Source organism: Rattus rattus, chromosome 16 (genome assembly GCF_011064425.1).
Source record: "Rattus rattus isolate New Zealand chromosome 16, Rrattus_CSIRO_v1, whole genome shotgun sequence".
NCBI lineage: Eukaryota > Metazoa > Chordata > Mammalia > Rodentia > Muridae > Rattus > Rattus rattus.
This window is the reverse complement of record NC_046169.1, coordinates 20547661-20563892: the sequence shown is the minus strand read 5'-3', so window position 1 is coordinate 20563892 and position 16232 is coordinate 20547661. Positions and strand designations below refer to the sequence as shown.

The window sequence follows — 16232 nt, the reverse complement described above, 5'->3', positions numbered from 1 at the left end:
TGGCTATGTCATAGGTAAGATTCAGAGATAGGGGCTCTTCCTTCAAGGCCTATACATTCCAGAAGATACCAAATATAAAGAAGAGATGGGACTGCAGTAATGGTGGTCTAAAAAAAAAAAATCTAATTGAGTTGAACGGACCACAGGCAACTAAAGTATAACCTAGAAGATAATACGTGTAATAAGGTTAAGAGCTGTGGGAGCTTGGGGAGTTAGGAAGAGAATGACCCACTTCTAAAAACAGAACCTTTTGAGAAGTATCCTTGGAACTGGGTTTTAAAGGTTAAGTAGGATGTTACCACATAGAGGAAAAGTCTCTGATCTCCCAAACTTCCCCTGACTCCCAGCTGCTGCTATCTACATGAAGTACCTCACACTTCCTCTCAGAGGTCATGACCATCTCCAGATGCTGCTTCCCCTTCTCCTGTGCCCCACCCCCCTGCCTGCCCACAGTCACTCCTACCTCTTCATCTGTTCTAGAGTTTGGGACTGGCCATGATGCCCTTTCCTTCCTCCTCCCATTCCTGCCAATGGATAGTTACCTTGGGCCTGCCATGAGGGATGCCACTGGGTCAGAGAGGGTCCACTCAGTAGCCACTGTGCTTATTTCCTTGGTTGGGTGGCTCTGCTTGCACAGCTTCTTTCTGTGAGGGGTTTTGGGGGTAGATATGTGTGGTGCATGACCATGTTTATGTGCACAGATGGATACACCCCAGAGGAGGAAACCAGATGCCCTGTTCTGCCACTATCTACCTCATTCTCTTGAGACAATATCCCTCACTGAAACACTGAACCAGTTATCCTGGCAGCCAGCAAGCCCCTGTGATCTTGCTGTCTCTAGTTCCCACTATAACTCCTAAGACACTGGGTTTGAAGGTGTATGTGTGTGTGACCACATCCATCTTTTTATGGGTGCTGGACATTTAAACTCAGGTCTTTGTGTTTTATACACTAAGTAATATGACTCACTGCACCACCTCTCTAGCCCTCACATGGTTTCTTAAAGCCGAGGAACTTTTCAGTATCTTACAGTCATTTATTTTAGGAATTTGGGCCAACCACCCCAGGAAGGGATTCCAAGATGAACAATATGACAGCCACCTAGAAATGGTTCTGCCTTGCTAAAAAAAAAAAAAAAAAAAAAAAAAAAATCAACCCTCATCTCAAATCTAAGTGTCCCGTTTGGTATCTTTGTGTGGCTGTTTATATGAGAAATGTCCCTTGTAGGCTCATGTATTTGAATATCCAATCCTCAGCTGGTTTTTTTTGAGAAAGTTATGAAAACTTTAGGAGGTAGAACTTTGCTGGAAAAAGTACTTCACTGAAGGTAAGGTTTAAATGTTTGTAGTCTCACTCCATATCCTGTGTTCATTCTCTCTCTCTCTCTCTCTCTCTCCCTCCCTCCCTCCCTCCCTTCTCTCTCTCTCTCTCTCTCTCTCTCTCTCTCTCTCTCTCCCTCCCTCCCTCACTCCCCCTTCCCCCCCTCTCCCCATCCCCATCCCATGTGAATGAGACTATGATCAGCTAGCTTCCAGATCCTGCTGCCATACCTTCCCTAATGGTGTCTGTGCTTTCTTCACCATGATGGACTCCCTACCCTGGAAGCACGAGCCAAATAAACCTTCTCTTCTTTGACTTGATTTTGTCACAATATTTTATTACAGCAACTGAAACGTAACTAATACTGGGGGTGGGGCGGGGTGTGTGCATGTATCTCTATGTGGCTATATGTGCTGATCTACATGTATGTGAAGAAGGTTAGAGGCCAACTAATTCCTCACGAGTCATCTAATTTTTTTTTTGAGATATCACCTCTTATTGTACTTGGCAATTGCCCTGTGGCTAGCTAGCACAAGCCAGTGAGCCTCAGAGGTCTGTTTCTCTCTATCCCTCTAGCACTGGAATAGTAAGCATGTGCCACTATGTTTTTCTTTCTTTATTTATTTTTTCTTTTTCTTTTTTTTTTTTTTTTTTTTTTTTCGAGCTGGGGACTGAACCCAGGGCCTTGAGCTTACTAGGCAAGGGCTCTACCACTGAGCTAAATCCCCAACACCGCCACTATGTTTTTTTTAAGCATAGGTTCTAGGATTCAAATTCAGGCTTTCACATGCGTAGGATGATGTCATTATGCAGCAAGGCAGGTCCAGGATAAGGTGAAGCCTATCATTGGATGAGAAGGAAGGGTAGGCAGGGGAGAAAGTCTATCGAGGAGAGAGGAGGAGGAGAAGCAAGGGAATCAAGATGGAGACGACAGAGCAGGAAGATCCAGATCAAGGTGACTGGGTCAATTTTGTCTTTCTAGGTGGGCAGTTAATTTGTTGTGTGGATGTATCGTAGATTGCGAATTTAACATACACATCTGATTGTTGGGTTACAGTTTGTTGAGTCTTGATTTTCCTGGAGAGTTAGGAGTTTATACTTTAACGACCAGGGGCGGTAGCTGGGAGTGTGGGTAGAGTTCGTGGCAGAAAGCCATGATAGTCCAGCAGCTGCTGGACTTCTAGAGCCATGATTTTACTGGGTAGCTGGAACCAGAGAGTCTGCAGCTAGCAGAGAGCTGCTGAGAGAGATACTAATCTGAGATAAATTAGTGCTAGTTCCAATGGCTGGTTGGAGCCAGAACTAGCAACTACCAGGGTAAGTGCGGGAACCAGTCTTGCCAATTTTTTTATTTTTTTACTGTAACACACATGTATACAGTAAGCACTGTAGTGACTGACCCATCTCCCTCCCCAGCTCATTTCTAATATCTCTATTCCTCTAATATCATATCTAATATGATCTATTATATATATATGATCTATATATATCTATTCCTCCTCTGAGGGGGAAGTTGAATTGGTACCCTACTCTCTATTCAGTTTCAAAGTCACAGTTATAAGAATTCTTTACACTCCTACCCACAAAGGTTAAGGAAGATAGTACTTTTCATAGATATTGTAGGATATCAGACCCTACAATGAGAAGAATAGCCAATACTAAATCTATCTGCTTATCTATTCATCTATCCAACTATGCATGTGTGTGTACATACACACCCACCACATATGCAGACACAACACACACACGCACGCACGCATGCACGCACCCACGCACGTAAACAGAGAGAAATACATATTTGTGAACCTGTGTGACACTGAGCGATTGAGCAAGTAGCCAGCACAAGGCTGTCTTCGGGAACAAGCTTAGCTCTCAGCCTTGAGGGGAGGGAAAGAACAAAGCCACAATTGAAGCCCTGTCTGTATTCTGAGGATAATCACAGAACTTACAGCTCTAATCAGACAAGCCAGGCACTGTTGGGTCTTTCATCTCAAATAAAAGTCTTTGACACAGGGAGAGTGTTATCATGTGTAGCTCCTCGGAAGTAAATTCTGGCATTTGTGGGTAAATAGAATGGATCACAATGAGCGTCCCTCAGAGAAGGATGCCCCCGAAGTGCAGACAATACCGATTAGATGCTAGAACTGGGTCACTTGTCTATGCCAGCTGCCTCAGCAGCCTGAACAAGTGAAGAGTGGGTATTTCCATTTACTTTCCCTGCACGAATCCAGATTTTGGCTGGCCCTGGGCATGCATGCAGATGGAGACAGAGCTGTGGGATGGGCCTCAACACAGCGGTGTGCTCACAAGAACTGGGGACTTTTTATACCCTGCCATCCCATCATCCACTCTGGCTACACGAAATGAGTATGAATTATGGGGACCTGCTGAGCCTTTGATTTCCCTCAGCTGCCACCCCAGTAGCCACGATCCTGGAAATTAACTGTGTGTTTCATCAGCTAGCAGAGGGAATAAGAGTTAAAAGTCAGCCTGTCAAGCTGCTGTCTACCTTCTATTCGTATTGGCTTCCCATCCCACCCCAATTCCAGGGATGTTTAAAAGCATCCAGATACCCCCTTCTAGAGACCGGCAGGACCCTAAAGTTTAATTAATTAGAAAAGTCACCCTTTTGATGAGGCACAATTTAGGTAGATGAAAATAGTTAGCAAAAATTTACCCAATCCATGTGTCAGCTTTCATCCCTGTGACAAAATCCCTTAGGTAAATAACTTAAAGAAGAAAAGATTTACATAAATTCAGGATTTTACACATTTTAGCCAGCTCCATTGCTGTGGGCTTGTGATGAAATGAAAAAAAAAATTAGGCACTATGGAGGAAGCTACTCACTTTATGGATCCAAAGAAAGAAGGATATGTATACATTTATGTGTATATGTACATATATGTGTATATAATTATATGTATATGCAAATGTACATGTAGTGTAGGTACAGGTGTAGATGATGGAGATGGAGATTATATGATGTTTATGATGTACATGTATATACACATATGTGTGTGCATGTATACATTAAGATGAAGACATATATGTATATGTATATGTATATGTATATGTATATGTATATGTATGTGTATGTGTATGTGTATGTGTATATGTATATGTATTGTATATGTATATGTATATGTATATGTATATGTATATGTATATGTATATGTATATACATACACACACATATATGTGGGAGAGAAAGCGAAGGGGGAGATACTAGAAGCCTGTATGAGACACAGAAACTGAGGGCCCTAATTTCTCTGACAAGGTCATCAGGTCTCGTGTTTTGGTAGCTCATTCAGCTATGACTTCATCAGTGGCTGGAATTATTATTCTTGTAATCCATCACTTCTCAAGAACGCCATCATCTAGGGAGCAAGACTTTGACAAAGGAGGCTTTGGGATAGACATTTGTAGAAGTCATTGCTTCTTTTCCCTTCTCACTTCCTCTTTACTACTGCCCCTAGTTTTTTCAATTTCGATAGGAAAAAGGGGTGGAGGCTAGAGAAATGGCTTCGTGGGCAAGCTGTTTGGTGCGCAAACATGAGGAACTCGGTACAGATTTGCCAGATCCTACATAAAAAGTCAGGAATGGCGCCATGTGTAATCCCAGAGTTAGAAAGGCAAAGATAGAAGGAGTGAGCCAGCCTATAGAGGCAAATAAGTGAACTCCTGAGCTCAAGGTTCAGTGAGTGATGCTGACCCAAAAATTGGGTGGAGGTATGATTCACGAAGACCCATGACATTGACTTAAAAGTCTCCATAAGCACACATGCACACACACACACACACACACACACACACACACACACACACACACACACCCTAAAGAAAAAGGAAACACCACCATCTATCACTATAACAAATACCACAAAGGCTTTATGTTATGTTGGCTTACAGTTTGAAGACTTCAGTCCGTAGACAACGGACCTGTTACTTTTGGAGCATCTGGTGTTTGAAGGCAGAATATACGGTCGAAGTTCAGAAAGAAGTATATCTGTTCACCTCACAGCCTGTTTATAAAAGATAAAAAGGAAGACATTGGAATCCCCCCCCCCAAGTAACTAGCAACCAGTGGTCTAACAATCACTATAGGTTTGATCATTTTACAGAGAAATCTATAAGTGAAGTCTTATGGCATACACATGTCCAGATGGAATTTCACTGCATTTGGGTGCAACATGCATTTAGGATTCCTAAGTACCTTTTTGTGGGTTGAAAGCGTATTCCTTTTAATATTTAATATATTTTATTTGGATAGTATACCCCCCAAAATGTAATCTACTTATGTATAGAAGAGTACTTGATTCCTTACACTTTTAGGCAATTATGAATTTAATACTGAAAGTATCCATTTGCGGCTCTTGGAATGGACACATTTTTCAAATGATCCAGAATATTAAAATTAGCTTTAAGCAATAGTGAAATGCTTAAATAATCTGCTAGAATTTTGAATTGCATATGCTTTTGAACATAAGAGAATCCCAATACTCTAGTTAGAGTTGCCTAGAGAAACAGAACTATTGAAAGTGTATTTGTGTGTACATTATTTATGTGTGTGTATCTATACCTTTATCCATGTGTACATTAAATAAGCTCATGTAGGAAAGGCAAGGGACATTCTCTACCCACCCATTAATCTAAATCTCACTAAGTTATTCAGTATTTAGTTTTCTTCCACTTTCTTACATCTAAACATTTTAGATACTTTGTGTTAATGTGCCCTTTGCTCTAATTAAACTCCAGGCAGCTTAGTCTTTATGTCAAATAAGTGATGGATTAATTAAACACATACTAAGAAAGCAATACACTTCAGATTTTTTTGGCTTAGTGTGAGGAAACATTAAATGTCTCTTTTCACTCTGAAGCTTACATTTTTTTCATTATGTAATATACAAGTCTCTCTCCCTCTGTGCGTATGCACACGTGATTACAGATACATGCAGAGGCCTGAAGAGGATGTGGAATCCTCTGGAGACGGAGTTACAGGTTGTTGTGACACGCCTGAAGTGGGGACACGGGTCCTCTGCAGGAACAGTGCACACTCTGAACTGATGAATAATACCACAATCTTCTTTAAAAACTGCATTCCCCCCCTTATACTGGGGATTCAAACCTAGAGCTTTGTGTATTCTAGGCAAGCGTCCTACCAGATACATTCCTAGTTCCCCCTTTCCCTCTAGCATTTTATATTCCTGTCTTCATTTTCAATAAAATGATATTTCAATGAATAGGAATAATTTTCTCCTTTATTTTCAAAGCCACAAATATAATGATTTGTATGTTATGCATGTGTGGGGAAGTATGCCATAACGTATGTATGGAGGCCAGAGGGTAAGCTGTGCACATTGATTCTTTCAGACCATGTAAAGGTCAGGAACTGAATTTGGGTGTCAGGTTTGATGGCAAATGCTGCTGATCTGTCTCACTGGCCCTCTTTCCCCTTTTTATTCAGTCTTAGGTCTCAACTCAGGGAATGTGCTACCCACATTGATGGGTGAATCTTCCTACCTCAATCTACCTAATCAAATACATGGCCAGAGGCTTATTTCTATGAAGAGTCTAGATACTCTCAAGTTGGCATTATCATTTTCCCTAGATTGCTATCCAGATAGCCTGCCCACAACCACAACCTTCTTCATTCCCTTTTCTTCATCTATGTATCTATGTATTTATCTATCTATCTATCTATCTGTCTATCCATCCATCCATCTATCTATCTCTATCATCTATCTAATTATTGTAGAGATTGTAAGAATGTAGTCAACAAAGGGTTTAACCCCTTTTTGTTTGAACTTATATAGAATAATCAATCATATACATAAGCTTTGCGCAGTGGCAGTATCGTAGCCAATGAGGTTTATCCGAGGCGCGATTATTGCTAATTGAAAACTTTTCCCAATACATAATCAACTGTGTGCATAAATTCACACAAATGAGCCTGAACATTGTATTCTAACTCTCCATCCCCTCCCACATAAGCCATGTCCTGAACCTTTGGTAGGCAGTAAATTCATCATTTCCAAGGCATAATCTGGTTGCTCTGCACCCTATCCCTACAAAGATACTCCTTAATGCATGCTAGCAATGCATCTCTATGGCTTCTTTCAGGGTTGACTTGTTCATGAGTGGATAGAGACCTATGCATTTCCTTATAACTTTAAACAAGTTTAATTTACTCAGGTCATACTGACTGCTTCGTGGCCTCTAGGATTGCGTGTGATTCTCAGAGGGAGTGTGAAAACTAAATCCATCTGAAACATTTACCTTTAAGTAACAATTTACAGATCTAATAAGCAAGAAGTGTGGCACTGAATAGAAGTGCTGTAAATCTATTATCGTAAGCATCCCACATGGACACGATTTCCCCTCACGCCTCTGAAATCTTAAATTTCCTCCAGACAAGCACACATGAATTCCAACAGCTGGCTTGCTTCCTCCCACCCCCACCACCACTCAAGCACTCTCACTCTCTCTCCCTCTTTTCATGAGTCATGTTGGATTGCTAGAAATATCCTATAAAGAAAAGGCTACGGGCCTCTGTGCTGGCTCTGCAGGTAAAGGTACTTGCAACAGAAGCCCAGTAGCCCAAGTTCTATCCTGGTTATCAAGGTGAAACAAGTCACTCAATTCCATACAGCTGTCCTTTGACTTCTGCCTACGAGTGCCATGGTACAGACACACAGAAGATGAGGAAGAAGAAGAGGAGGAGAAGCAGGAGGAGGAAGAAGAAGAGGAGGAGGAGGATCAGGAGGAAGAGGGGGAGGAAGATAGGAGGAGCAAGAGGAAGAAGAGGATGAGGATAGAGCAAGAGACTCAGAGTGTTGGAAAGATAGATGAGTTGATAAACTGCTTACCACACAGCATGAAGACTCAAATTCAAACACCAGAGCCCATATTAAGAAACCACAAGTGGTAGTGTATGTCTGCAATCCCACTGCTGGTGGGAGTTGGGGAACACGTTCAGAGGATGAGAAAGGAGGGTCCCTGGGGCTCACTACCCAGACTTGCCAAGTCCTATAAGGTCCCATCTCAAAATATAAGGTGGAAAGTGATTTAAAAAGACACTTGAAGTTGACCTCTGGCACAGATGCACACATATACATTTATGCACACCACACACACATAGGTACACCTATATAGACATGAACATAAAAAACAAATAAACATTATGTATGAATTAAATCAGATCATAGAAACACAGAATCTTAGGAGCAGTGTCATGTAACCTGATGTGGATGCCCAAGTTTGGGTGTGGTGGGAATTTCTGATCTGAGAGACTATTTGAGGGTCTGGGTGGGACTATTAAGGCCTTCTAAAAGGAAATAATCATAGTCCGTGCTGTGCTCTATAAAAATTCTTATCCTGTTTGCATTAATAATAATAATAAATGATACATTTATTATAATAGTTATGCCATCACCACTATTATAATCATTATCACCATCACCATCACCACTACCACCACTATATCATCATCATCATCATCACCACCACCACCACCACCACCACCACCACCACCACCACCACCACCACCCACCGCCACCACCACTACCACCACCGACAACAACAACTTGACACAAGCTAGAGTTCTCTTGGAAGTGGAATCCCAATGCCTACATCAGATTACCTACAGGCAAGTCTGTAGGGCATTTTTTCATTAATGATTGATGGGGAGGGCCCAGCCTACTGTGAGCAGTGCCACACTTGAGTAGGAAGATGATTCACATTTTATAAGAAAGCAGGCTGTGCAAGCCATGGGGAACAAGCCAGTAAGTAGCATTTCTCTGTGATCTCAGCTTTAGTTCCTGCCTTCATGCTTCGACCTTCAATTCATGCAATAATGGTGTTGAGTAGCAATTTCGTCTGAGATTAAAACCTTCCATCTTGAGAGAAACCTCTTCAGAAACAGGATATAAAAGGAAAATGAGACCTCAATAATATATTTTAGGAAGTTTATAAAGAGATGAATCAACAGAATATTTTAAAGGAAGGTGAAACAATCCGCCCTATGGAAGCTCATTATTAAGACAGTACAACTCAAATTAGCTTTAGGAAGTCCCTGAAACTGATCAGATTCACTAGAACCCCTCCTGCCCAAGAGTATATAAGCAGTGAAGTGCTACTTTTAGTTAAACTGAGATGTTTAAAAGAGGCTCAGACTAGACCAGCTCCCTGAAAGAAGCCAGGACTGGCTAAACTACCTAGAATGAACAAAGGCTAGACTGGCTTCCTGGAAGAGGCTCAGGCCAACTGAGAAGTAGCAGGTAACTATTAAAAAAGCAATCCAGGGGCTGGGGAGATGGCTCAGTGGTTAAGAGCACTGGTTATTCTTCCAGAGGTCCTGAGTTCAATTCCCAACACCCACATGGGTGACTCATGACCATCTCTAAAGGGATCTGATGCCCACTTCTGGCATGCAGGTGCACATGCAGCAGAGCACACACATATTAAATAAAAAACAAACATAAGAAAGATTGCAAGAGGTTTAAAAGCAATCCACCATGCTAATGCCGGCTAGACACCAACAGTCTTGGTCTGTTCCCAGCCTGGTATATGGTGAGAGACTGAGACCGCGTGTTTCTCCTCACCAATGCCTTTACCACAAACACTGGCTCTGCCCTCCAGAGCTCCACGATCTCTTCATCTGTCTCTGCGGCCAACTGCTCCCAAACCACTCTCTTTCAGTTCCAAAGCCTGGCCGAATTCCACCCCAGCTAAATTCTTTCCCTTCAGCCCACACAACCACTGGGCACAGAATCTATCATACTAAATCATCAACTATTCTATGTTAGAAATCTTCTGGTGGTGGAATCTACCAGATCGAACAGTACCCGGTCTATATTTTGCTGTTTTTGCTCCCGCATCCCCATACATGTGTTCCCTCTTCCTCTCTTAGACCTAAAAGGCCCGCCTCCTTCTCACCCAGGGATTGGCTTCTTGTCATCTTTATTATCCAATCAATTGACTGGGGTAAAATTCCGCTACACTGAGCTACTATAAAAGTAGCTTCAACCTGTTGAGCTGTCTGCAGGCTGTGCAATGGTGCTCCAGGTTTGTAGATTTTGTGAGCTGCCCCAAATGTTGGGGTGGGCTTAGATGATGCAGCTGACTCTGAGTCATTTCTGCCTCTGTAATTGCTCACCCATATTTCCATAAGCAACCCCAATAAAACACATTGCTCCATTAAGCTGGACTTTGATTCAATCTGCACTTCAGCCTCTCATCAGTTGCATACCAGGAGTGATTAGATGTGTGTTCTTGTCTCCCCGGTAATAGTGTCACACAACAGATGGACTCTGACCCGTAATCCAAATAAACCCTCTTTTACCTACGTGAGTTCCTTTTGGCCATTACCTTTATCAGAGCAAAAGAGAGAAAACTAGGACAAAACCTGAGGCTGACACTTCATAAATAAAAGAGGTCAGCAGCTCACAGTCCTAGATATTCAAGAGCACAGCATCTTCTTGGCAAAGTCGAGACTTTTGTATAGGGTGTAACATCACCAAAAATAATGTAACCATTGAAAAGTATAAATATGGAATGGCTCCATAGCAGTGCACCTAGAATCCCGCAATGAAGGGCTGAGGTATGTGGCTCTTCAGTAGAGGCCCTGCCTAGAATCCCCCAGTGAGGGGCTGGGGGCGTGGCTCAGTGGTAGAGCACCTGCCTAGAATCCCCCAGTGAGGGCTGGGGGCGTAGCTCAGTGGTAGAGCACCTGCCTAGAATCTCCCAGTGAGGGCCTGGGGGCGCGGCTCAGCGGTAGAGCAACTGCCTAGAATCCCCCAGTGAGGGCCTGGGGGCGTGGCTCAGCGGTAGAGCAACTGCCTAGAATCCCCTAGTGGTAAAATGCTTTCTTAGAATCTTCCACCGAGGTGCTGTCCACTTATCTAACATGAAAAGTCCTGGGTTCCATCTTAACATCAATCAAAATGAAAAGAGCAGTATATTTTAAGCGTCATAATGTTATGAATGTGTGTTTCTTCCAACTCCTAGCTTTCTTTTATCTTCTCACGTTCTTTTTCCTCTCCTTTATTTCTGCTCCCTCTACCTATTCTTGGGGCAATGACGTGTATTTGTAGCATGAAGAACAGGAGCTAAATGTTGGCTGTTGGTTGTAGCCTCCTGAACACGTGTTGAAACTCGGTTCCATGAAGGACCACACAGGCAGAATGAAGTCAGACACTTGCCTAGTCCTCCTCTCTAAAAAGCCCACTTTTCTCCACTCCAACCATGAACAAACTCTCAAGTGTACAAAATAAGTCAAATTCTATAAATACAGTGACATTTCTTCGGAACTGGGTTTACACGAGAGTGTAAGAATCCTAGTAGGCAGGACTCCGAAATCTGAAGGGTCAGAATTCTAAGGTCATCCTTAGCTGTACAGGAAGTTCAAGGCCAGCCTGAACTGTACAATACCCTGTCTGAAATAAAGTGTTTAAAAAACGTAATTAAGGAAAGCATGGTAATCACAAGAGGACCAATGGGTCCTGCCTCAAGGGCATAGAGCTATTGAGAACCGGCTAATTATATTTGTCTCAGTATTGGAACACATTATTTTGTTCAGAAAGCCCCACAAGCTTCTAGGTCAAGTGTCTGTAATAATTTCCATCTCCATTTTTCTTTTCTTAATTTAAGTTTTAACGTTTTAATGGAGGTCTGAGGGATTTAGGTAATATTTTAAGCTAACGTGCTAAAGCTATATTCTTTCAAATTTATACATTCGATTTAATCCATCTAGAAGGAGACCTACTGCAATATGGACTGCTTTTCTCGGGCTGACTATTGAACGCACATCAGACGTCTCTAGCACATGACTGAAGTAGAGACACTAAACCCCCCTCCTAGAAGAGAGAGGTTTTTGTCACGATGCTAATTGACGTGCCTAGGAAGCAGGCTCTAAGATTAGCTGTGAAGGTCCTCATCAAACCTGCCAATGGAACCATGAAATAGATTTGATGTATGTCTCGGCACAACCAATAGAGCGTTCTCCATACAGGATGAAACTTGAGACATCCTAAGTCAGAGCAAGAAGACCAAAACCTTCACACCTCCCCATTCATCAACTGTGGCTTATACATTCTGGAGTAAGGTGGTTTTCTGTTGTCCCTCAACTGACTATATTGGAGTTTACATGTTTTACTTTTGATACAGTCTTACAATAAAGCCAGACAGACTTAAATCCAGGCGTGTGCCACCATGCCCAAAATGTTTGGTTCTTGAATGTCCCTCGAAGTCCTCATAGCTCAAAGACTTGCTTTTCAGTCTGTTGCTATTAGGCCATGGTAGGAATTTCAGAAAGTGGGGCATAATAAAAGATTTTTGGATCATGTCCTTGAAGCCGATTATACAACTCAAGTCATTTACTCTCTCTCTCTCTCTATCCTTTTCTTTTTCATCATGAGGTAAGCAATTTGTTACACCAAAAGCTCCCTGTCTTAGCTGTCAGCAACAAGTAGCCTAAAAAGAATGCCTGGAACTCTTAGCCAAAGCCAACCTTTTATCTTTTATGTTAGCTCCCTCAGTTATTTTGTTATAAGTATAGAAAGATGACACTGACTGCCTGCTGGCATTGCTCCCAGCAGCTGGGATGGTAAGTCATTTGCTTCTGGCTTACTCACGACATTCTCTATGTATCAAGAGCTCGAGGAGAGACTTGAAAAGTAGGAGATCCTTTCTCCTTTGGAGTCAAAGTGTTGGCAGATGTTCGACCACACTCAGAACCCTGAGATTGTGTCATTTCTAAAAACAAACCAAAAAACTGTTTCTAGTTATTGTGTTTCTCAGCCCTTAGTAAACACCTTTAATTCCTTAGTACATATCCTTAGTACACACCTTCAATCCCAGACAATGAAGGTAAAGTACAAGGAAGCAGCCATGTTTGAAAGTGATATCTAATTGAGTGGCAGACAAAGTGATGAATTAGAGAAAGATTTGATGAAATAAGATTATGTCCAACTCTCAAGAGAAGAGAGAAGAAAGGGAAGCTACTTGAGGAACAGTGCAGACAGAGAGAGGAGGCAGATTTACTGGGAGAGTTTTACAGAGACAGGGTAAAGGAAGAACAAGCTAGACAAGGTGAAGACAGAATAAGCCTGAGAATGAGAAGGATGCAGAAGGATGCAGATTGCCAGAGTTACTTTGAGGCCAAGCAATTCTGGAGAAACTGAGAGAAGCCAGATAGAATCAGTCAGCTTGAAGAGGAATTTAAGCCAGAATAGGTGATTTGAACCAGCTGTCAAGAGTTCAGAAGGGACTAGAAAGGGCATCTATGCCTAAATTAGATTGCACAGAGTCTAGAAGCTTCCAAGACTAGTCCTAGGTTAGCAGACAGACGCAATAAGCCTCTGAGATCGCAATTATATCAGGCAAATAAAAGTGACTTTTACAAGACAGTTTTGCATTTGCTTATGATTCTTGATCTTTCTAGTGTTACTAGGATAGCACATCTATCCTTTCCTGGGTGCTGGCTTCAGTTGTGTGCAGAGACTACATGAGAGTTTGATCCTGTCACTCTTGGGAGAACAGGCAGAGTTGTCCCCTACACAGAACCTGGATTAGGCCTCAACTAACCCACTCATTTTATAAATGAGGGCATGAACTCAAAGCGAGATGAACTATCTACTAGCACACAGATGATTCTAAGTAGGCTGTGCTGTGGTTGATTATTTCAAGCTGAAACCATTTCCCCCGACGCGAGGAGGGAGGCTTATGAGACTCAAGAAGTTAATGATCGGGACTCAGGAAACTGAGAGCATTCCAAGATTTACAGCCCCCAGCCCCAGCTTGTAAAAGTAGTGAGCAGTTGCTGGGGGGGGAGATACTGTCCTCAGTGGAGGGGCCCGCACATGGGATGTAGGAGTGGGGGTGGGACTCCAACGATGTATCTTTTCTGAGTCATTACCCATGCTCAGGGGAGGAGTATTTTCAGTGATACAACTACTTTTTGGTCAGTCATGTTTCTCAAGAAACCGCCCCCCCATACTCCTGTGAAGTAATCCCAAACCTTCATTGATTCACTAAGCTAGACTTGGGTAGATTCATTTATTTAATCTGTCCTCGTTGTCCTACCTGGGCAGAATAGATGTTTTTGTCATATCTGCCCAAAGAAAGTAGAGCTTGAGAATAGTTAGAACTATTAATACACTCTGTGCTAATAAAATACAGAACCAGAGAAAAGCCAGTTCTCTCTCCTTTCAACATCAGACCCATGACCATCCCGGCCCCACGGTTTGAGCCTTGTCATTCTGACACTTCCATTTTTAATACAAAACAGCCACCGTGTCTCACGCAGGTAAGGATGAGTCCAATCTTGTCTATCCCATAATGAGCACAGACCAATTAAAGGTTCATATTGAAATAATGTACGGGCTGTGTCACCGCAAAAATGAGAAATTCGATTTGCACACAGCACTATCGATGACTGTGCTGCGTCACTGTTCTAAAAGCCATTCCGCGCAGCATTCAAGGAACTCAGGGACAGAGAGAGAGAGAGACAGACGCCAGGCACACAAGAACATCTCTATTTGTGAGCCTGTAACATATCACCAATCCCAGCTGCCTCGCTCCCCTCCTCCCCGTTCCCTCTCACGGCAGCATTGACATATCTAAATATGAAGAGAAAAATGTCTCCGGCAGGCTGTTATTTTGCTGCCTGAATTGTGTCAGGAAGGTGTAAATATAATCACATTTTATCCGCCAATCTGAAATGGATTTCAGAGGAAGGGATCACAGTGTTAGGAGAAATTTTTGCCGTCGTAGCATGCCTTGATTGAAAATAACTCCCTTGTTACCATCTGTAACGCGTGCGAGGGAGGGGGAAAAAGCTGCAGCACTCACAGCAGAATTACTAGGCGATTCCATCAAAGCTCTGTGCCTTGCTCTTTGGGTCAGAGGAAAGACAGATGAGTCTGAGATCTGCCTCAAGAACACAGGACTGGCTCTAAAACGTCGTCACGTAAACATGCACATCTTCCATGGTTACGGTGAACTGAGATACCCCAGAGTGCAGGGCTAAAGAAACAGGTGGGGAAAGATACAGATAACTAACTCACTATTTCTCAGACAAGCCGGGTGTGATGGTTTGAAACTGAAATATCACTGTGGGCTCCAACATCTGACCACCACATCTTCTCCAACGGGCACCATGATTCTGGGAGGTTTCAGGACTTGGGAGACAGAATACAAGGGAGTGGGTTTGCTCTGCCTCTTGATCCATTGAGATCTGAGTGAGCCTTGCTACCTGCTCCTGCTGCTAGAGACCAAGCTTTTACAGCTGCCAGTCCTTTTCCAACCGTGATAGCTTGTACTCTCTAAAACCGTGTCTCAGGGTGCTGGAGAGATGATGAATCGGTGGTCAAAAGTGCTTGCTGGGACAGAGGCCATTATAGAAAACCGCAACTGGTCAAAACGCAGAGATCAACTCATCATGGTGTGCACGGCTCCGACGGACACACGTATAACACGACTCCTGCATCTAAGGCTCCAGGAACATGGGTGGAAGTAGGGGGGCGCGGTGGGGGGGGGAAGATTGTAAGATCTAGAGGACTGGGGAGCCTGCTTAAAGATTGTGTCTCCTAGAAAAAGAGAAAGAAACCACACCCATGATGCCTCAACAACGTGGCTGCCTAAAGAAGACCTAAACAAGGCAAAAATGATAGATATGCGAGTGTGAAGGGGGGATCTGACAGGATCCAACACCTAGACAAAAAACTACAGACAACTGGAGAGGGAGAATTAGGATATATATACCTATATACTTATATATCCTAAATAGTCATCCACACCAAGTGACCAGCACTGAAACCGTATACACACAAACAACACTAAACGGACTCATCAGATTGTACTGAAATATTCAAAGAAAGGGGCCATAAATTTGAAGGAGTTGTGAGGAACATGGG

At 42.8% G+C, this 16232-nt stretch overlaps 1 non-coding gene across 1 annotated transcript; it reads left to right on the top strand.

Moving 5' to 3' along the window:
* The first annotated feature begins 7153 nt into the window (after window positions 1-7153).
* Window positions 7154-7288, top strand: LOC116885977. Its single transcript, XR_004386058.1, has one exon. It is a non-coding gene; the product is annotated as a U4 spliceosomal RNA (small nuclear RNA).
* The last annotated feature ends 8944 nt before the right edge of the window (window positions 7289-16232 follow it).